The 22610-nt window shown below is 32.2% G+C and overlaps 1 pseudogene; it reads right to left on the reverse strand.

Annotated features, from left to right (window-relative positions):
- Positions 1-1867: 1867 nt before the first annotated feature.
- LOC129492321 (small ribosomal subunit protein uS19-like) lies at positions 1868-22399 on the reverse strand (annotated as a pseudogene).
- Positions 22400-22610: the final 211 nt, after the last annotated feature.

Here is a 22610-nt window from a genome sequence, read left to right on the forward strand (position 1 = left end):
TTTCTTTTTGTATTGTCAACCAAATGTTTTATAGGCCACAGGTTATAGTAAAAAGAACTGATCATCATAGTTAGATTCCATGAAGTTCTATTTCATAGTACACACTGTTGTCTCTGAGGCTGTATTTTTTTTTACTTTCAAATTAATAAAAACTATGTTAGAGAGAAGTAGTTATGATTACAAAATTAATTGAAACTAGCTGGAGCCTCATTAGGTAAACGGATACTTTAAGAGAGGAAACAAAGCATTATTGTTACAAAAATGAGCCTTTGTGTAAATAGAGTGTTGTTCAGGAAATAGCTTTGTCTCTTGATGGTAATGGGTTCTTGCCCAAATTTCTTAACCTCCCCCAATTTATTTCCTGATTAGCTGGCTTCCTGGAAGTTCAGGCAGTGGGAACCACCTACAGGTGATGGGATGCACAGAAAAGGCAGAGGTGTTTTAAATTTTTTTATTGTTCTTGTTCTTAATTTTTTTAAAAAACATTTTTGCTCCCTCCTGTCAGCACTATTTGTCTGTTGTGTCAGGATATTGTTTTACATAGCATCTCTAGCAGTGGCTGTGCCTTTCCTAGACTGCAGCCCCTTCTCCACAGTTCTGGTTCTCAATGAGCTTCAGTATCCCCTCCTTTCCTTTGTCCATTCAGCCCTCAGATGGTTTTGGCTTTCTGCTATTCCTAATTATTGATGACCTCACAATCCCTTGCGTTTTTCCTTAAGCCTGACTATCTCTGTGAAAGAGATCTCTTTGTTGAAATACTTTCATTTGAATCCTCTGGGGTGAATCCAGTTTCTCTGGGGACCTAGATCAATAGCATACTATCCCTTTTTTATATAGATGAATATTTGTTTGTTGACTTTTTAGGGTTATAGTATATGAACTTTCAGTACAGTAATTACATTAATATTGTTTTTTTCTTCCATTCTTTGAGCCTAAAATGACGGTTATAAATAATTATATATTAACAAATGTACTTTCTCTGATTACATTTTATTATAATGTATTTGTTCATTAGAATAATATAGGATATATAGAAGACATGTCATGGATATTTTAGCTCTCCACAACATATTTATGGCACTTGGTTCTCTCAAACTAATGCTTTTGTCTAAGAAAACTGACATTGAGAAACTCTGGGCATCCATTAATGTATAAAACCGGAAGTAGAAACAGCAGACTATTTCCGATTGAAGGATCCATTAATAAACATATTCCAGCTTACTTATATACTGTGTGCCATTGTACCCTGTTTCATATTTTAATTTTATGTTTTCTAAACTGCATTTTGAGCCCCCTCAATAGGATTTTACACACATACACACACACATAAAGAATATATACATATATGTATATACACACATACAAATACACACATTTTCTATATCCTCTATAGGTTTTTATTCCTAATTGTTGAAATGTATTTGTGACAAAAATAAAATTATTATCAAAATGTAGCTGTCCTAAAGAGATAAACTGACTTTTTTTTTACATTCTGATCCATTTTCAATTAATCATATAATTTTATAGATGATATTATATTCAACTTCCTATGTCACAGAGGGAAAAAATTATCATATTTCCTCTTGTATAGAACAACTACTGAGGCTGGAAAATTTATTCATATTATCCTATTGTATAGAAGCTGAGTCCCAGGGGACCCTAAATTTGGTCGTAACACTCATGCCTGAGAAACAATGAAGTATGGTTATAGCAGTAGTGGTTTGGAGACACATGAATGTTCTTCCCACTCTGTCCTATTTTTTTTTTTTTTATTTAAAGTGTGGAAATAAAAGAAGAGTGGGATACTGGCAGATTCTTGAGATGAAAACAAATTAAAATGAGAAAACAGACATGTTAGACACAGAAATATCTGTATGATTTCATATGCTACTGTCATAGTGCATTTCTCCAATATTTAGCAACAAGCCAGTACATCCCTGACTTTCAACAAATGAAATTGCATCTTACTGCTTCCAGGAGGGATAAATGACAGATACTGGTGCCATAATTTTTCGCTACTTGAATAGAACCTGTGAATAAAATGAAGAAACACATTCAGCAAAATTATTTAAACAAAATTTCTGTGTGTGCTTTTCAGATACCTTTACAGTAGTGTTGTAAGTTTATTATCTTTTCTTAAAATCCATTATTTTCTATTATTTACACACAATAATAATAATAACAAAAAAGGTTTATTATCCAACTGATTAGTAATTCAAACACATAATCCCTAGCCTGTCTTTTTAATACATCCTATGAAGGCTCAATAAATATTGATTAAAAGCCAGCAGTTATGACGATCTTTTTCATGCAGAAAATATGCAATTACTTTTACAATTATAAGTGTTAAATTCTAGTTCTACATAACAGAAATTTACAAAGCAGCATGTGACCACATTATCAGAAACAGAATGGATCAGAAAATGGCACTTGATAATTTCAATCAGATCCTGTTTCCTTTTCTGTTACATTCTAATGTAATAGAATCTTCTGAAGTCTCCATTCAAAACCAAGTATGAACTAGATAAAACTATGAAGATAATTAAGAATTTTACTGACACATAAAAAACATTATTTTTATGTGAAAAAATGTTGAGGTTTTTGTTTTGCACAACCTCAAGCTGTACTATATTTCCACCTGTAAATATAGGCTATGAATCTGTTCAGATGGAAGCTTGCAGCAAGGGCATAGAAAACACACATATCTATATACAGTGTGTGCGCGCCATATATATACATGTGTGCCATATATATATATATATATATATATATATATAAAACAATGTTTAGTTAATAAAAAATAGTTGGATTTAACATTAATTATTATTATATTATTTGCATTAAAATTATTTGTGAAGGATGTGATTGTTGATTTTGTGTATCAACTTGCTAGGCCGTAATTCCCAGATATTTGGTCAAACATTATTCTGGATGCTAGATGTGTCTATAAAAATATTGTTTTGCATTTAAATTAGTAGTCTTTGAGTAAACCAGAATGCCCTGCATAATGTTGGTGCACTTGATCTCATCAGTTGAGGTCTTCATAGAATAAAGACTGAACCCACCCAAAGAGGAAATACTGTCAGTAGGCTGCCTTCAGACTTGAACCACAACATCGATTATTCTCAGGGTCCCCAGGCTGTTGGCCTACCCTGAAGAATTTGGACTTCTTCACAATAATTGAGACAATCCTTCATAATAAATCTCTTTGTACCTCTGTGTATTCTGTTGTTTCTGTTTTTCTGGAGAACGCTGACTAATGCATAAACTTTACTTTATATCTGGTTATGGCTATTACAGTTTGCCTGTTATCAACTTGACACCTCTTATATCCTCTTTCACCTTCTCCTCTGTTTCATAACAGTGATGTCTGGAATTATTTCTCTGAATGTCCTTTAACATATAGATATGCGTTATCAGTTTTCTATGAGGGAAACTAGCATGAGATCTGCAAGGCAGAACTGAAGAACCATTATTCTCTGGAGATCATTGGGAGCAGATAGTTAAAGGCTATAAGCAAGATTCACACGGCTACTCTTAGGGAATGTTCTTGGGAATCACGCAGTTTTGACTTGCCAGTTGTGCACAGTAATGGAGGCAGGCACACTAACCCCTAAGAGATTCTCCAGTTTCTGGGGTAGAACCTGTGAACAACATGCTTCTAACAATGGCTTTTGGGATCTTTTCTCCATCAACTTTCCAAAAGATGTATAAGTCTCTACTCCCTGTATTAAAACTCCCTGCGAACAGAACTGTTTAGTTTTTCTGACACCACTCTAAGTGATGCACTAGGCTAGGCACTGAAGATACAAAGATTAATTAAAAAATGACTCTTGCCTGGCAGTCTTAACATCTTCCTGTACTTCATGTTAAAATACATAATTTAAAATAACTTAAGTATCATTTAACATATTTTAATATATTTATTAAACAATTAAAGTACAGTAGTTAAATTCACACAGTACCTAAAGTTACATTGCAGTTCCACTTCACAGCTTGATGATTTTGGGAAACTTACTTTACCTCTCTAGGCGTCAGCATTTTTTTTTTTTTTCTTAAATGGCAGTACTCAGCTAAATATGTGAGCTATTTAGAACAGTTCCCAGCACATTGAATTTACCATATAAATATTAATTATTACATTGTTATTTTTATTATCATAATTGCAGCTTACTATTGGTCAGCTGAACTAGTATCTCTTCCATTCAGTTTTATGAATGGGGGCTGGTTTTTGTTTTAAAGAACACATTTTAATAACAAAATAGTATATCATAAATTCATAATATTTAATATAAAAATGACATAGTAAATAATATCGTAAATAATAAATAATTTTGTAAGTAATAATTTTTTAATTAGCATCCATATAGGTAGTCAATTAATTTTAATTGAGTCTATAAGAGAAATACATACTCAGTTAAAATGTATAACTCAATAAGTAAGCTTCAGTGAAATATAAACATAACTTTTTAAAAATATAAATAAGAAATTTTCATTTCAAATCTGATCAATACAGAATTTCAAATTACACATTGTATTAACTTCTGCTGAGTGAAATATTAACTCTAATATCACTGGTGCCTTATCAACTTTTTCTTGCCAAATAAAATATATATACACTTTTTAAAATTTTGTGTTGTATTACAGACATTTGCTGTGTAATTTCATGTGTCACTTCATGAATTCTATGAAAAACCTCATGGGAATCTCTGCAACTGGTTAAAAGTCTTTACAAGAGATTTCCTGGCTTTTTGGCCCCATAAAAATTGGAGGCAACAGCCTGAAGATGTCTCTTGTTGAGTTCAGCAGAGAACAGCTTTACCTTGATGGACTCACCTCAGAGGAGTGAACTGAGGGTGAGCGTTGACAGGAAATCTCAGGACAGCAGTGGCCAGAGAAGAGATGAAGTACTAAAAATAAAAGCAATTGAAGTTAGAAATTACCCAGCCAGAAACCAAGTTTGCTCTCTGAGTTCCTATTACTCACTTTGGGAATTCCTAGTTATGCATTGAGGATTATCAGTGGGAATCAATATTGGAGCTCTCAACTGGCATATTCAAACACTGATATAATCTGATCTTAGTTCCCTCTAAGCATCGGAAAGAATTTTGAACATTTTCAATATTGATATATATATATATATATTTATTTATTTATTTTTTGATGCAGAGTCTGACACTTTCGCCCAGGCTGGAGTGCAGTGGCGCCATCTCGGCTCACTGCAAGCTCCGCCTCCCGGGTTCCCGCCATTCTCCTGCCTCAGCCTCTCCCAGTAGCTGGGACTACAGGCGCCCGCCACCACGCCCGGCTAATTTTTTGTATTTTTAGTAGAGACGGGGTTTCACCATGGTCTCGATCTCCTGACCTCGTGATCCGCCGGCCTCGGCCTCCCAAAGTGCTGGGATTACAAGCGTGAGCCACCGCGCCCGGCTAGTGAGACATATTTCTATATGGATGTAGATAGAGTTGCTTCAGTGAGTCATGACAATCACTCTTGTGGTTTCTGCATGTTGCTTTATGTTAATTATAATAAATACCACAAATATAAAAAATCTGTGACTACATCTGAAACTGTCTGAATTTTTCAGTTTTTATATATACCATTAATAAAGCATATATATATATGCTGCTTTTCAGTTTTTATATATGCTGTTAATACAGTCATTTGAGAAAACAGATTTGCATCTCCAGGTGATCTCCTTCTCTGTCTTAATAGACAATACACAATTGTTTTTCATTTTCCCTTCTATTGTCTCTTATTTTAGCCTTTCATCCTTCACCCATTAAAGTAATTGCTTGAAGATTGTAACCTTTGTTAGAAAGTTATAGATATGCTAAGTGGAGTGTAACAGATGAATTTTATAATTTGAAAACCTACTAGCTATCAGGTAATAAGCAATGATTCTTGCTAGTTTTATTGACTATTAAAGGCACATTTTATAACACATATTTCGGCATATACTTTATTTTCAAGTTGACGCTTGAGGTGCTAAATTACCTATCATATCTCTTGAGATCATTATTATAAAGCCATATGTTACATAGGTTGGTCAAATAAAATATTCTTACAACCCCCTGTCGTCTGCCCCACACTATCACTCTTAGTTTTCTGATGAATTTTTCTTTAAAGAAGTTCCCATATTGTAATACAATTTATTACATAGAGTTATGTGCAGTCTATTCACACATCTTAATAATTTTAATAATTTGAGAGAACATGGCATATTATACAAAGGTCTTGGCATTGAGAATTTAGCAAAATTTGTTATTTGCTAATTTTGTGTCCACAATCTGTCAAAGTCTGATTTCTCACAGGTAAATATAGAGTTGTGGTGAAGGCTGGGGTAGAGAAAGTATAACATATATTTTGAACAGTGAATGACATATTACAGGTACTTAATAAACGTAAATTATACTCTACACATACTTTTATGTTCACATCCTCAATGCGTTATCCAAACTTCACTATTTCAAAAAAAGAAGTATCTATTTTTAGTACAAATCTTTCCCTCGTAAAAATCTTTCCAAAAGACGTGCCTGCTTACTGTATTTTTTAAAAAATATATAAACTGCCTGATTTAAATGCAATAAAGTCTAAAAATATTTTTTTAAATGATCAGTAAATGTTTGATTCTTTTATATATGGTGATAGTAGTATTCATGCAGAATTTAATTAAATACCTCCTTCCTCAAAATTGCAAAGACAAACTATCTGGTTCTTTCTTTTCAATTAAAGACTGAGATTTATTTTCAAGCAATTGTTCTTTTATTGCAGTTAAGATGTATTGCAGCTCTAATTACATGACATTCTTTTTGAGGCTTAAAATGTCAATATTTAAAAAATTATATTTCTAATTTCTGGTGAATACTATAGTTACTACAATAATGTTGAGAGGCTTCATCTCTTTATATTTAAAATGAAAACATACCAGCAGCATTGATGCACCTTTATTTTATAAATTCTTTTCATAATGATTAATCGGTACAACAGTCATTTCCATTAGAGTCTGTTGCCAGGTGGGATTTTCTAAAAGGGATTATATAAAAGTTTGCAGTCATTAAATGGAACTTGCTCTAAAATCTATGACATTCCTATGAGGAAAATTAGTATACAGTGTAGGACTGGTAAAGGTGGTATATAGTCACAAGACTATGGGAATGAAAGAGGTAGTGTGAAGGTAACATACAACTGGAAAGATTATAATCAATACTAACTACTATTGTTGACAAAGGAATTAATAATTCAACTAAAAATATTTCAAAGAGCCAAGCAGGATTACATATTTAAAAAAAAATCTCACTTTATGTCCATTTTTTAAATTAGTGCAATTGAATTTCAGATATTATCAGTTTGCTAGTAATCTAAGGGGAAATGCTAATTTTAAAGTTTCAGAAAAGATCACAAAATGTCAAAGTTTTTGTACATATTTTTGTCTTTCTACTTCATAGCTTATATATCATTTCAAATAATATATATTAATCCATTTATTGTTCTATTACAAAATGTCATATACATTTTATACATGTTTATCTCTCTACTTCATAGCATATGTATCATCTCATTTCTTGCTAAATAAGCAAATGCACATTGGAAGTATATGCCTGTTAGAAGGATAAAATAATTTTTGGTAAATTATTTGGTATTTTAAATATACGCCTGTGGGTAAGACAAAATGAATCTATTTATAGATTTCAAAATGACTATTTAATATAGTGATGTGAATGTTTAACAATTAGCTTTTGTCTTATTTTTAACCAAACTTAATTTAATATATTTTATTTTATTACCCATATTTACTAATATATACATATATTATTACTAATATATACATATATTATTACTAATATGTACAGATATTATTACTAATATATACATATTAGTAATATTAGTAAACATATTAGTAAAAATATTAGTTAACATAAGGAATAAAATAATATATAAATCCATTTATTGTTCTAGTCAAAAAATATTATTTACTATAGTCCCTCAAATATTAAATTAAATTTGATTAAAAATAAAAATAAGACAACACCTAATTGTTAAACATTCACATCACTATATTAAATAGTAATTTTAAAATCTATAAAGAGATTTGAAATCTTTAAAAAGGAAGTAAAGAAAGAGTTAGGGGTAGAAAGTTTATTCAAAGAGATAATAACAGGGAACTTCTCAAACCTAGAAAAATATATCAATATAAATGCAACTTCTGGTTCCTAAATGTGTCTCTTTAGTACATCTGGAAAAGATTAGCTTCAATTTTCCTTCAGTGCCATTGACTTTCAATTCTATTTATTTACCCGCAGGCATATATTTAAAATACCAAATAATTTGCCCAAAATTATTTTATCCTTCTAAAAGGCGTATACTTCCAATGTGCATTTGCCTATTTAGTAAGAAAAATAGAAAAAGCTCATGATGCCTTATTAATTAAAATTTATATAATTACTTTCATGTTATTTAAACAGTATCTGGAAGTTCAGCTGAATTCCAAAGACAGTTTTGCCTTGTAGGCCTGAAACTAATTCTTTTAAATTAGTTGGAATAAAATTATGCAAAATAAGAATTTTTAAGAGAACCTCCTTATAAAATATAAGATCGAATAAAATACTCCTTAGGCACTCAGATAATTCCAACCCTTTACTTAGAAATTATCTTTAGATTCAAATAATAACACTCTTGAAACACTACCAAATTTCTAACAACTTTATACGTAACAAGTGGCACATAAACCCAAATCACTCTCTGGAAATATGGTAACAGTTAATGATAACTCTAAGAAAAATATTCCATGATGTTGATAATTTGTGAAGCATTGCACACAGATATAATCTAGAATGGCATATGTTTCCAATATGATTTTTGGAAGGATAGGTAACCACATATTTATCATTACCCCATATTATTTCCACGTTTTTGGGACAGATAACTTAAATCTTTTCTTCTGTTCAAGAATTCATTACAGTAAGTTGAAACACTGAGATTAAAGTAAAAGTAACTGAGTTTAAACTGTAACCAACATTGAGAATTGGCTGCAAAAGAGCATTTCTATCTTTTACTTTTAAAGGGACATTTATAAAATGTGGGAGTTTATTTCTTTTCTCCTCTCCATATTTTAATTTTTTTCTATACTCATATTAAAATTTTTCTAAGCAACATTTTTCCTATTTTTCTGATTTATTTAAATTATATTATTACTAGAGACCATCATTTATAATTATATTTATATTTATAATATGCTATTGATAATAGTGAGATTAACAGTTTATATTTTTTGAGCAAATACTATGGCCTAGGCATCATGCTCAACAGTTTACCTAAATTTGTGCTTTAATCTGCAGCCTTTATTTAGCAGATTCTGTTATTATCCCTGATTTACAAATTAAGAAAGTGAGATTTGAAGAAGTAACTTGTCCAGCACAAATAATTACTACTGCTGAACATTTAACTCCAAGTTCTTAAAAGTCTTTACTTGGTGTACTTTATAAAATTATTTTATTTATTCTTTTTCAGTCAGTAAGATTGTATGACTTTTACTTTAAAATTTAATAAGCGACTTTAGGCATAAAAGAGTAATATAGAATACATTATCTCTATGTATTATATATTTGTATATCAAATTAAATAGTGAACACTAATTTATATATTAGTAAACATAAAGAATACATCCTTGTAGTAAAAATAAAACCCTCAAGTATACTGTTCATAATTTTTCTCCTTTCCTCTTGATGTCACCTAAGAAGTAGCAACTTATATTCATTGGTATTTCTTTAAGTTTTACTGCATGTTTGTGCGTCTAAATAATATGCACAGTTTTGCTTTGTATATTAAGAAAACTCATAAGAATGATAACTATACTATGTGTTTTAATTTTTCTTTTGCTATGTGATTTGCTGCTGCTGCTGTTTTTGTTTGGCTTGATATATTTGTGACAATAATCTTTGTTATTTGTATTGTTCCAGTTCATTTATTTTCATGGTTTAATAATATTTCATTATATAAACAAACCATAATTCATTTGTCCTTACTCTTATTGAGAAAAGTTTTTTAACACAACACATAATGAGGTTCTGAATATTTGTGTCCAGCTGTTCTCACAGAAACATGTGAATGTTTCTCTAGGGCTAAGAATAACTGAGAGTGGAGCTGGGTCATAATTTTTGCAAATCTACCCTATTTAATGATGTCAATTAGTTATCAATTTAATTGTGGAAATTTACATGCTTAGAAAAGTATTAATATATTCTATTTCCTATTTCTCATCATTACTACCAGCATTTGAGATTGCAAATATTAATTTTTGGCAATCTTCTGAGCCTTAAATGGTATATAATTGACCCTACAATTCAATTTGTGTATCCTTGACTATTAGTGATATTGAACACTTTTTAATGTATGTGTGGATCATACATGTCTCTACCTCTTTGAATTTCCCTTCTATGTGGGTATTCTTTCTTCTTTTTTGACTTGATATGTAGCTCTTTATATATATATGAATGGCAAATATCTTGCTGTTATATTTTTCTTTCACATTTTATGATGTATCTTTATAAAGCTTTAAGGATTTATGTAATATATCCGTCTTACACTTATTTTGCAATTTTTTTGTCCTATAAAAGAATCTGGTTTTTGCTATTCGAAATAATAAAAATTGCTTTTTTATCTATGCTATAAGCTTAAGAAAGATGTTTTTCACATTTAGGTAATTTAATCAATATAAAATAATTTTTGTGTATGTAGTTCAATGGCTATCTTTTTTCACAGAGCTCATCTTGTAGCATCACATTATATAGTTATGGGTCTGCTTCTCAACGTTATGTACCCTTTTATTAATAGTTATAGCTATGAGTCTGCTTATTCACTCTATGTGTCCTTTTATTAATTTGCTATATAATTTGGTGCTAATGGCGTAAAGTTTTAATCGCTACTACCATAGCATATTCTCATATATGGTAGGACAATTCCCCTTTTATTTTCCATCTTCTTTATATTAAGACCTTTAATCTCTATGTAAATTATAAAACCAACTCTCAGTTTTAGTATAAAATTTGGGTTGATATTATTTATTGAAGTTACATGGTTTTCATAGACAAATTTTGGGAACTTCCACACATTTATTCTATCGTCTTTCTATTCATTAATATGATTAAGCTGTTTATTTGTGACTTTATTTAATGTTGGTCAATCTTTTTTGTGTTTGTTTGTTTGTTTTTTGTTGTTGTTGTTTTGAGACGAAGTCTCACTCTGTCACCCAGGCTGGAGTGCAGTGGCGCGATCTCGGCTCACTGCAGCCTCCGCCTCCCAGCTTCACACAATTCTCCTGCATCAGCCTCCCGAGTAGCTGGGACCACAGGCATGAGCTGCCATGTCCGGCCAGTATTTTAAAAAGTAATGTTCTTCATGAAAGTGAAATATATTTCAAACAGCAAACCTTTGGCCATTGATTTCAATACTGCTTATATTGTGGTCAGAAATCATGGAATGCTACATATTCTTTGAAAATGCGCACGCTTGTAATCCCAGCACTTTGGGAGGCCGAGGCGGGCAGATCACTAGGCCAGGAAATCGAGACCACGCTAAAAATACAAAAAATTAGCCGGGCGTGGTGGCGGGCGCCTATAGTCCCAGCTACTCGGAGAGGCTGAGGCAGGAGAATGGCGGGAACCCGGGAGGCGGAGCTTGCAGTGAGCCGAGATTGCGCCACTGCACTCCAGCCTGGGCGACAGAGTGAGACTCCGTCTCAAAAAAAAAAAAAAAAAAGAAAATGATAAAGATTTTTTTAATAGCCTAGAGTTTAGTTTTTTAAATAAATAAATAATATTCACAAATGTTTCATCTGTGCTTCAAAAGTATACATACTCTCAAATTGTTTTTATGTAAAACTTTCTATGTATATATGTACATACATTTGTATGTATGTATTGGATCTTATTATGTCACTCAAAATTTTTCTAACCCTGTTACTACTTGGACTGATTAACTTGTTGAATAACAGGAGAGATATATTTAAAATCTTCAACTGTGACAGAGAATTTGTCAACCGGTATGCATAATTATCTTAAAACTGTGTATGCTTTATCTTGATGGTATATTATTAGGTGCATGTATACTTTGAAATATTATTACTGTTGAATTAAACATTATAAAGTATTAGGTACCTATTTGTTTAATAATGTTGTTTCAATGAATTCCATATTTTTAGTATTAACATGACCTCACATATTTTCTGTTTTTAGCTTTCCCATGCACATTATTTTACAACACTTTAACTTTCAAGCTATCCATATCCTAATTTTTAGATACCTTTTAGATAAATAGTACACAGATTTTTACCCAATTTTGTAATCTACATTGACATTTCTTGTAATTATTATTGACTTAAATTTATACTTTAATTTATAATTTTCTTGTTGAATGCATCTGCTCTGTTCTTTTAGACATTCTTTTAATGAATAATTATAAAATATGTAATTATAGTATAGAAAAATCTTCTTTATTCTTTTCAAAGTAATTTGTAATTTTTAAGGTCTCTTGATCATTGCTCATATTTTTTAAATGATCCTTCATCTATTATTATGTGTATCTCTTTTCAACTTGTTTTATGTGTTCTATGTGTAATTGAATAGCCAAGTCTCTGTCATGTATTTCTACCCTTTGTTACTTCTGCTGACTCATGATGCTTGCTGGTCCATACATTTTCCTTTTCCTTTCAAAACATTTAGATCTTATATCACTTTGCTGTTAATCTGTAGAAATCAAAAGTCTTATATGTATATTTACATTTTGTCAGAAATTATGTATTTTTGTTCTACTACTTGTCCTGGAATGTCACAGGTTGTGTTACCTTAACTAATAAAGATGCTGCATTTATATATTCTGCCTCTTTATTACTTAATATTTCTAAATATTCAATAAAATTAGAGTAGTCATATATTATAATTTACTAATCTAGGGAGTTAATTAGGCACAACTGGATCAGGCATGGACTGTAATATATAGACTTATATATATGTGACTAACTATTTCAAGAATAATATGTGTTATATATGTTTTAGGCTAATAATTATTTTAGAAAAAATAACTAATTGGCATTATATAAAGGCAACTTGTTTCTAGCAAGTTTGGAGATTACACTTTTCTCATTTATAATTGGTAGACATTTTTCCATTTTCTTTGATAAAAATAATTTCAGAAAAGATAGACAATCCTGAACCTGGCTTAACAGTTTCTGAATTGATGGTTTCCCTTTACAATAATTATCACTTATTCGTATTTTTGTTAATACAAAAAATTATAAACATTCGATAAATATCAATATTTATATTTTTATTGTCCTATTACCAAATGTTTAAAATAATCCATTCATAAAAACAATTAATCATAAATATAAGTTTAAATTGAAGTAAAACATTTTAATATCATAAAAATAGTGAAAGATTATTGATCAATGATTATGTTAATGCTGATACAGGAAAATATATTATAAATTATAAATTAATATCATATGGTCAAAAACTGTGGGACAAATTGTGAGTAAACTTAGTCCTTGTTAAGTTTTATGTGATCCCAGAATAGTTGGCATAAACTCATAGTTTAAATAAGTGAGAACTATCGGGCCTGCTTTTGTGGAACTTATTTTCCACATCTTTAGACATTTTTATATCTATTCTCTAAATAGCTTCTGAATTATCTATGTGAAATAATCTAACCGATTCATGGATATCACATTGATTATTTTAAATAACATGTAGGCTACTCTAACACCCATTACTTTTGCTTCATCTAGTCATGTCTTTTAAGAGATTTTTTAGTATTTTTAATTCTTTTCAAATTCTTGCCGTAATCTGATGTTTATTTTTTTGAAAAGCACTTACTTTCTCTACATTTCTATAAGTAATTTGACTTTTGTGTCTATTTCTTAGTAATCCTCATGATATTCACACACTTCTATCCTTACAAGTATTTTTTCCTTTGCAATAGCAAATAATAATGACTTCTGATTAATAAATGAACACAATTTGAACTGATTATTCTTCCTATTTCAAAATCAAATTCACAAAGTTTTTCATACTTAACGCTGATCTTCTGAGTATGCACATCTCACTTTTGGAAATAAACCTATATGAAGAATTTTTCATTTACCTTAAAATATTTTACTAAAACTCTAATATCATTCATGAGTGGCACGTGAGTAGAGCCAGGTGTCAGTCACCTAGTGAGATGGATTAACTTGCTTATCATCACAGCAGAGGGAATGTGCATACAGGTTTGTGTAATAACCTTAGTTGAGTGCCAATTTCTTTATCATAGTCTGAAAAAAATAATATGTCCTGTAATGGCAATTCAATTGAATGAGGGTTTGAATTCTAGTAGCCTCCTCCTTATTTTATTTTTATCTCTTTCTCTAATTGTGATAGAAATATGAAAAAAGATATAACTTAAAGAAATTATAGACTATAATTTTAAAACATAGATTAGAGTCTGCATTTGTTACAACACATCCACTCAGTATATTTCTTTATCTCTTAGATTTTGTATGGCGAATAGTAAATACTTTGTTAGTAGTTTATATTATTAAGCAGTTCTCACTAATTTAAATTGGTCCCCAAATAAGAAAAGTAAACTTATCTGAGATAAAGTTGATCTTTGGAGAGTATTAAAATTATTCACATGTAAAAGACCTCATATATGATTACTAGGTTTATTTTGTATTATTTTAGGAGATATATAACAAATATGCCATATTTTAAATATTTATTTTTGCAGTATGGCCATTTTCACGATATTGACTCTTCCTACCCATGAGCATGGAATGTTCTTCCATTTGTTTGTATCCTCTTTTATTTCATTGAGCAGTGGTTTGTAGTTCTCCTTGAAGAGGTCCTTCACATCCCTTGTAAGTTGGATTCCTAGGTATTTTATTCTCCTTGAAGCAATTGTGAACGGGAGTTCACTCATGATTTCGATCTGTTTGTGTGTTATTGGTGTATAAGAATGCTTGTGATTTTTGTACATTGATTTTGTATCCTGAGACTTTGCTGAAGTTACTTATTAGCTTAAGGAGATTTTGGGCTGAGAAAATGGGGTTTTCTAGATATACAATCATGTCATCTGCAAACAGGGACAATTTGACTTCCTCTTTTCCTAATTGAATACCCTTTATTTCCTTCTCCTGCCTAATTGCCCTGGCCAGAACTTCCAACACTATGTTGAATAGGAGTGATAAGAGAGGGCATCCCTGTCTTGTGCCTGGGCAAGGACTTCATGTCTAAAACACCAAAAGCAATGAGAGCAAAAGCCAAAATTGACAAATGGGATCTAATTAAAGAGCTTCTGCACAGCAAAAGAAACTACTATTAGAGTGAACGCACAACCTACAAAATAGGAGAAAATTTTTGCAATCTACTCATCTGACAAAGGGCTAATATCCAGAATCTACAATGAACTCAAACAAATTTACAAGAAAAAAACAAACAACCCCATCAAAAAGTGGGCAAAGGATATGAACAGACACTTCTCAAAAGAAGACATTTATGCAGCCAAAAAACACATGAAAAAATACTCATCATCACTGGCCATCAGAGAAATGCAAATCAAAACCACAATGAGATACCATCTCACACCAGTTAGAATGGCCATCATTAAAAAGTCAGGAAACAACAGGTGCTGGAGAGGATGTGGAGAAATAGGAACACTTTTACACTGTTGGTGGGACTGTAAACTAGTTCAACCATTGTGGAAGTCAGTGTGGAGATTCCTCAGGGATCTAGAAGTAGAAATACCATTTGACCCAGCCATCCCATTATTGGGTAAATATCCAAAGGATTATAAATCATGCTGCTATAAAGGCACATGCACACGTATGTTTATTGCGGCACTATTCACAATAGCAAAGACTTGGAACCAACCCAAATGTCCAACAATGATAGACTGGATTAAGAAAATGTGGGACATATACACCATGGAATACTAGGCAGCCATAAAAAAGATGAGTTCATGTCCTTTGTAGGGACATGGATGAAGCTGGAAACCATCATTCTCAGCAAACTATTGCAAGGACAAAAAACCAAACACTGCATGTTCTCACTTATAGGTGGGAACTGAAAAATGACAACACATGGACCCAGGAAGGGGAACATCACACTCCAGGGACTCTTGTGGGGTGGGGGGAGAGGGGAGGGATAGCATTAGGAGACATACCTAATGCTAAATGACTAGTTAATGGGTGCAGCACACCAACATGGCACATGTATGCATATGTAACAAACCTGCACATTGTGCACATGTACCCTAAAACTTAAAGTATAATAATAATAAAATAAAATAAAATAAATTTATTTTTGCGTGGTCTGATGCAATTCAAATTATCTGTAAAGCCTATGCTATTTAAGTTGGTTATTTAATATTTATAATTAATTTAATTGTCTACTTTTTGGAGTGAGATGATCTTATAAACATTTTGCATGGTTCCAAATCTCTTATATTTAAAAGACCTGCAGCATCTGAATTTTTACACTTTGAATATCTTTCTAGGTTTGGTTATATGAAAGGGAATTTCCATACACATATTGTAACATGTCAGCAATGAAATACATTTTGTTTCAATGTATTGAACTTTTTTGCTATAGTTGAAAACATTTTAGAACGTATTTATATGCATTTTCAAGCGATTTTTTCCCATTAAAGAATAGCATGTTCATTTGAGTTTTCAGTAATTTTAAGAATTTCTGAGTTCTCTGTCCTGCATATTAACATCAGACTATTTTATACTGCCCCTACTTTATAATAAAGGATTAAAAAGTGTTTGTTACTGTAGCTAATTTTCAAAAATAAAGTGGGATGAAATATTCAGAAAAGTCAATTTGCTTCTGACGTATTGCCACTGGCCATCACAGCTCTAAAATTTCGGGTGAAGCCCCCTTTGGCATATTTTGGAATGATTCCTCTACTCCTCACTGAAAGTTGGTAAATTGCTTGTGTATTCATTTCTTATACTCACTATTTTTATTTCATGACCATTGATTTTACTCTATTTTACTATTCATTGGATACTATCATTCCAATAGTCCCCTCCTATAATAATTGTTCTTGTATATATTTTAATATCTACTAGATTAAAACTGATTTGTCCTTCTATATAAATTAAATAGAAACTCGTTTTATTTTATTTCATAATTTATTCTTTCAAAAGAATGTTTCTAATGTCAATACGTGTAGAGTTTTAATTGAAGTCATATGCCAACAAATACATGTGTGTTTATATTATATATGTCTATTATTAGACATAATTTTAAAGTAGTTGATCTAATTATGAGAATGTCACTCCATCCTAGAAAAACTGGCATATTGACAAAATTACTGTATTACACTGATTCTAAGATACTTTTGCAAATAACATTTTGATACAAGACACATTTAAAATTGATGATATAATAGCATCTTCAAGTCTGGGCCTCTATAATTTTACTGTTATGTAGAATATTGGTGTCTTTCAAAAAGAAGGAAACATTACATTACACGAAATGAGTTAACTTTTTTCTTAACTTTCACAATGTTTTGTAATTATATTCCTACCATTTACATATTTTGTTTACATTTTTCCTATGTGATAATATTGTTACTTTGAATAGGATCTGAATAGGGGTGTGTGTGTGTGTGTGTGTGTGTGTGTTTGTGCATATGCTTGCACACAGCTTTTTTTTGCTTATAGTTGCCTTGAATTTTCTGAAATTAGTCATTTAAACATGTTTTACTTTTATTCTTTTTATTTCATATGGTCAGTCTTCTCAATTCAATATGTGATTTTGAACCATAGTCTTTAAAAATATCCATTGATTTTTTTTTCTGCCACTTAAACAGAAAGATTAATCTTTACTCAGAGTTAGTTTACAGTCAGGTGGATATTGGCATGATGTTGGCTGATATTTTGCTAATTTCTGCTCAAAATTGTATGCCAGTGTTGAGGTGGTGGCCTGAATATATATTCTCATAAATGTACAATATTAAGAGACTAAATAGTCTATGTTGAATCAGAAGTTTGTGTTATTAAAAGTAATTAGTGTACAGTTTTATGGTTCTGCTACTTCTCTGAATTTGGTATGATTTTCACAATAAGAAAAAAACCTGTAATCTCTGGCCTTTGCCAGAAGAGGCTGGGCACAATAAAATGTTAAGACTTTATCTTCTCATCAGTACTAATAGAAGCCAATTGTTACTTGTTCATAGAGTTGGCACCTGATTATCCTATGAACTGACTGAATTAGAATGGATGCTTCTCATATTTATTCCTTGTGCAACCCCCTATTTTACACAGACCTCTTTTAGTTTGGTTCCACCTGTGGGCTCTCTAAAAAAAAACAGTCATCAATGATTCTGAAAAGACTATGATTCTAACCCTTAGTTTCTAGTCTTGATGAACATTCTTTACTTGATTTTGTTTAGTGTTTTATTTGTATTTCGAGGATCACTTCTGTAGAAATTTCAAAGAAATAAGGAGATATGCATGTGGACAAATTATCATCTTGATCAGAGTTATCAAGACAAAGAAAATAAGCTTCATTTTTCTTTTCTTTTCTTTTTTTTTTTTTTTTTTTTTTTTGCTTTCCAGCTTACAGTTAAGGGCTGCTGTTGTTGTTCTGCAATTGAATGAAATAGACTGAACAATTAACTGTAAGGTCTTATACTTAAACTCTCAGGACAGGTATAGGTACAGACTGACATGCTGCTCTTCAGGCATGGCGAGTGTCTAGTGCTCCCTTTCAACAGTCTGCTTACCTGTTTGTCTTGGCAACTGTTTGTTACTGCTTTGGTCTCCCAGGAACAGTTTTCTCTTGGTGCTATCACACAGAGATTAATGCAAAAATGTAACAGCTCTTTTCCAGTAGGTCAAATAGGTAAAGAAAATAAAACAGTTGCAAACCTGCATAAAGACAGGTTTGCATTTTCTTGCAGAGTAAGTTGTATATCAATAGAGCCTTTGAAATATTTTCTTTTGTTTTCATAAATGTGAAAGCCAATGTGATAAAATAAAACACAAGTACTGTGTAATTATATGACAATTAAGAGAAACTTTAATATATATTTCTTTTTTAGATGAAAAGTTACTCATTTAGAATGGTGTATTGGTGCTATTATTGAAGATATTATTAATGATGCAAGTACTGTTGGTCCCTCATTTATAAATCATTTATTTGAAAAGTTATACCAAAAACTATTTCAATATATTTTTAAAAGACTGAAGAAAAAACAAGTTAACTAAACAAAATCATAACAGATCACACTCGGAGACTGGTGAGGAACTGAGAATGCTGATTTAATCCAAACCAAATAGCTATTTTATGAGTCATTTGTTTGATTTAAGGAAAACAGGAAAAGTTTAACTTGGTTCACACATGCCAAGTTCCTTAAACAACTTTGATCAGACAAGGAGTATGTTAGGAACTCAGTTCTGGTTTTGTGGTATGATTTTGGTTTATAGATGGTTTTAGCCTCTCTGTAGCAGACCTGGTATCGAATGTCTCAGCGGTGACCCAGGAAAGTTAGAGGCCTGCCATTTAGTTCTGATACTTACACTGATGCTTGTCTCACTTTTCTGGTTTACATTTTAGTTTTTCTTTAAATTACAGCATTGTTCAGAACCCTGGCCTTCTTTATATGGTTCAGGCAGTCTTTTTGGCTCTGGTTATCTTTTTCCCTATACAGTATTGTCCTAAGTTACTTTAACTTTAGATTGAAGCCTTATCTCACAGTTTTTGTTTTTGTTTTGGTTTGGTTTTGATCACGACGATTAATTCTACTGCCATCCATCTTACTTCTAGCATTTCCTGATAGCCATAATGTCTGTTATTCTCTACCATAATAAACCTGCTAAATATAAATCATCCATGGAAATCAATCAAAAGTGAAAATAAGAAGCAAACAAAATAAAATTTAGATTTTTTTTACAGTTTAAAGGCAATCCCAAAAGTTAGTTCAGCTCCTAAAAATTTATTTCTATTTCTGAATTTTTATTCTTGTTTGCTTGTCTAAATTGGAAATTAAATACATTTCTTCATTAAGTAATGGTTAATCCTTTTTTGTTTATTAATATTTGAGAATATTAATCCAAGAGTGCCTACCCACAGTCTTAATATTTCCTTCAGAGACTATTCAATATGTGGCACCATTTTTTTCTCATTATTTCTTTTTATATTTTTACATTAGTTTATCAGGAATAGATGACAACTTTTATGGCACATTGGCTCTACATTGAAACTTCAATGTGTTAATGAGAGATAAGTTTTATTTTTGCTTTTGTTAACAAATAATACAAATTATTTGTGAATATAATTTTATTGTCAACAATTACAGATGTACTCAATATACATTCCATTTTGTCTTACAACAATTAAAAAAAGAAAATAAGTATGAGAGACAATGATTTCAGAATTGTATTTTATATCATTGTATGAGGAAATAAATCCGCAAGCTTTCATTCATTCACTTCTGCATGCTTTTGAAATGCATTTATATAAGGCTTATTATTTGGTAATGTGGATCAGAAGTGAAGTAAATCCAGAGACCCAATCTCCCAATTATTAATCTAGAGCTCTGATCATAAAACATCTACTACTGTATTTATAGCCATAATTGCTTCTGATCCTTTATCAGAAGGTTCTATTGTAATTAGTTGTGGTACAAATACATATTCATCCTTTGACACCTTCATCTTTCTAAATATGGCCCAAAGGTGTATGATAATTTCTGCACATATCACTGCATGAATTTCAGGTAACCTGGAGAATTTTAAATATAGAAAACTTATGCTTGAGTCATTCTTTTTTTTTTTTTTTTTTTTTTTTTTTAAGAGATGGAGTCTTGCTCTGCCATCCAGGCTGGAGGGCAGTGGCATGATCTTGGTTCACTGCAACCTCTGCCTCCTGGTTTCTAGCAATTCTCCTGCCTCAGCCTCCCTAGTAGCTGTGACCACAGGTGCAAGCTGCCATGCCCGGCTAATTTTTTGTATTTTAGTAGAGACGGGGTTTATCACGTTTCCCAGGCTGATCTTGAACTCCTGAGCTCAGGCAATCCACTCTCCTCGGCCTCCCAAAGTGCTAGGATTAGAGGCGTGAGCCACCGTGCCTGGCCGTTTGATTCATTAAGAATGTCAAGCACCAGAGCGAGACTCTGTCTCAAAAAAAAAAAAAAAAAAAAAAGTCAAGCACCATCAATTTTTACTTTTAACTGTTGCAATATTTAACTGTTGCAATATTAGTTTTAACTGTTGCAATTAATTACTAGAAATATTTATTATAAATACATTTTAATGTCACCAATTCAAAAATAGAAAGAAAATTAAAATTTCCAGGTAAATACTCACCTGTAGCCCTGTGGTATGGTTTGCAGTTGGGTGGAGCGATGTCTCCAAGTTCGTTATTTTTGCTTAGGATTGTCTTGTCTATTCAAGCTAATTTTTGGTTCTATATGAATTTTAAAATAGTATTTTTAATTCTATAAAGAATATCTCCTGGCTAACACGGTGAAACGCCGTTTCTACTAAAAATACCAAAAAAAATTAGCCGGGAGTGGTGGCGGGCGCCTGTGGTCCCAGCTACTCTGGAGGCTGAGGCAGGAAAATGGCGGGAACCCGGGAGCTTGCAGTGAGCCGAGATCGCGCCGCTGCACTTCAGCCTGGGAGACAGAGCAAGACTCCGTCTCAAAAAAAAAAAAAAAAAAAAAGTCAGTGGTGGTTTAATGGTAGTAGCATGAAATTTATAAATTGTTTTTGGCAGTATGGCCATTTTCATGATATTGATTCTTCCTATCCATAAGCATAAAATGTTTTTCCATTTGTTTATGTCTTCTCTGAATTCGTTGAGCAGTGGCTCGTATTTATCATTGAAGAGGTCTTTCACTTGCCTTGTTAGCTGTATTTTTTTTTTTTTTTTGACTGGAACCATGTGCGCCTTTATTAGCTGAGCCACTACGTGAGAGGGATGAAGCGGGAGGAGTGGGTGGCCCGATGCCAGGCCGGCCGTGCTTTACCGGCTTATAGGTGATGGAGACCTCGCCTAGGTAGTGGCCGATCATCTCGGGCTTGATCTCCACCTGGTTGAAGGTCTTGCCGTTGTAGACGCCCATCATCTCGGGCAGGATGATCATGACCCGCAGGTGCGTCTTCACCACTTCCGGCTTCTCCACGGGCGGCGCCTCCTTCTTGGCCTTGCGCAGGCGCTTCAGCAGGGAGTGCTGCTTCCGTCGCAGGCCCCGGTTCGGCCGCCGCAGCTGGCGCGCACTGTACAGCTACGTCAGCTGCTCGTAGGACATGTCCAGCTGCTGTTCCAGGTCCACGCCGCGGTAGGTGAACTTGCGGAAGGTCCGCTTCTTCTTCTGCTCTACTTCTGCCATGTTGCCGGATCCTTAGAAAAGCTTTGGCTGTATTCTTAAGTATTTTATTCTTTTTGTAACAATTGTGAATGGGAATTCATTTCTGATTTTGCTCTTGGCTTGCCTATTGTGGGTGTACAGGAATGCTAGCAATTTTTGCACATTGATTTTGTATTCTGAGACTTAACTGAAGTTGCTTATCAGCTTAAGATGCTTTTGGACCAAGATGATTGGGTTTCTAGATATA

Source organism: Symphalangus syndactylus, chromosome 10 (genome assembly GCF_028878055.3).
Source record: "Symphalangus syndactylus isolate Jambi chromosome 10, NHGRI_mSymSyn1-v2.1_pri, whole genome shotgun sequence".
Classification (NCBI taxonomy): Eukaryota; Metazoa; Chordata; class Mammalia; order Primates; family Hylobatidae; genus Symphalangus; species Symphalangus syndactylus.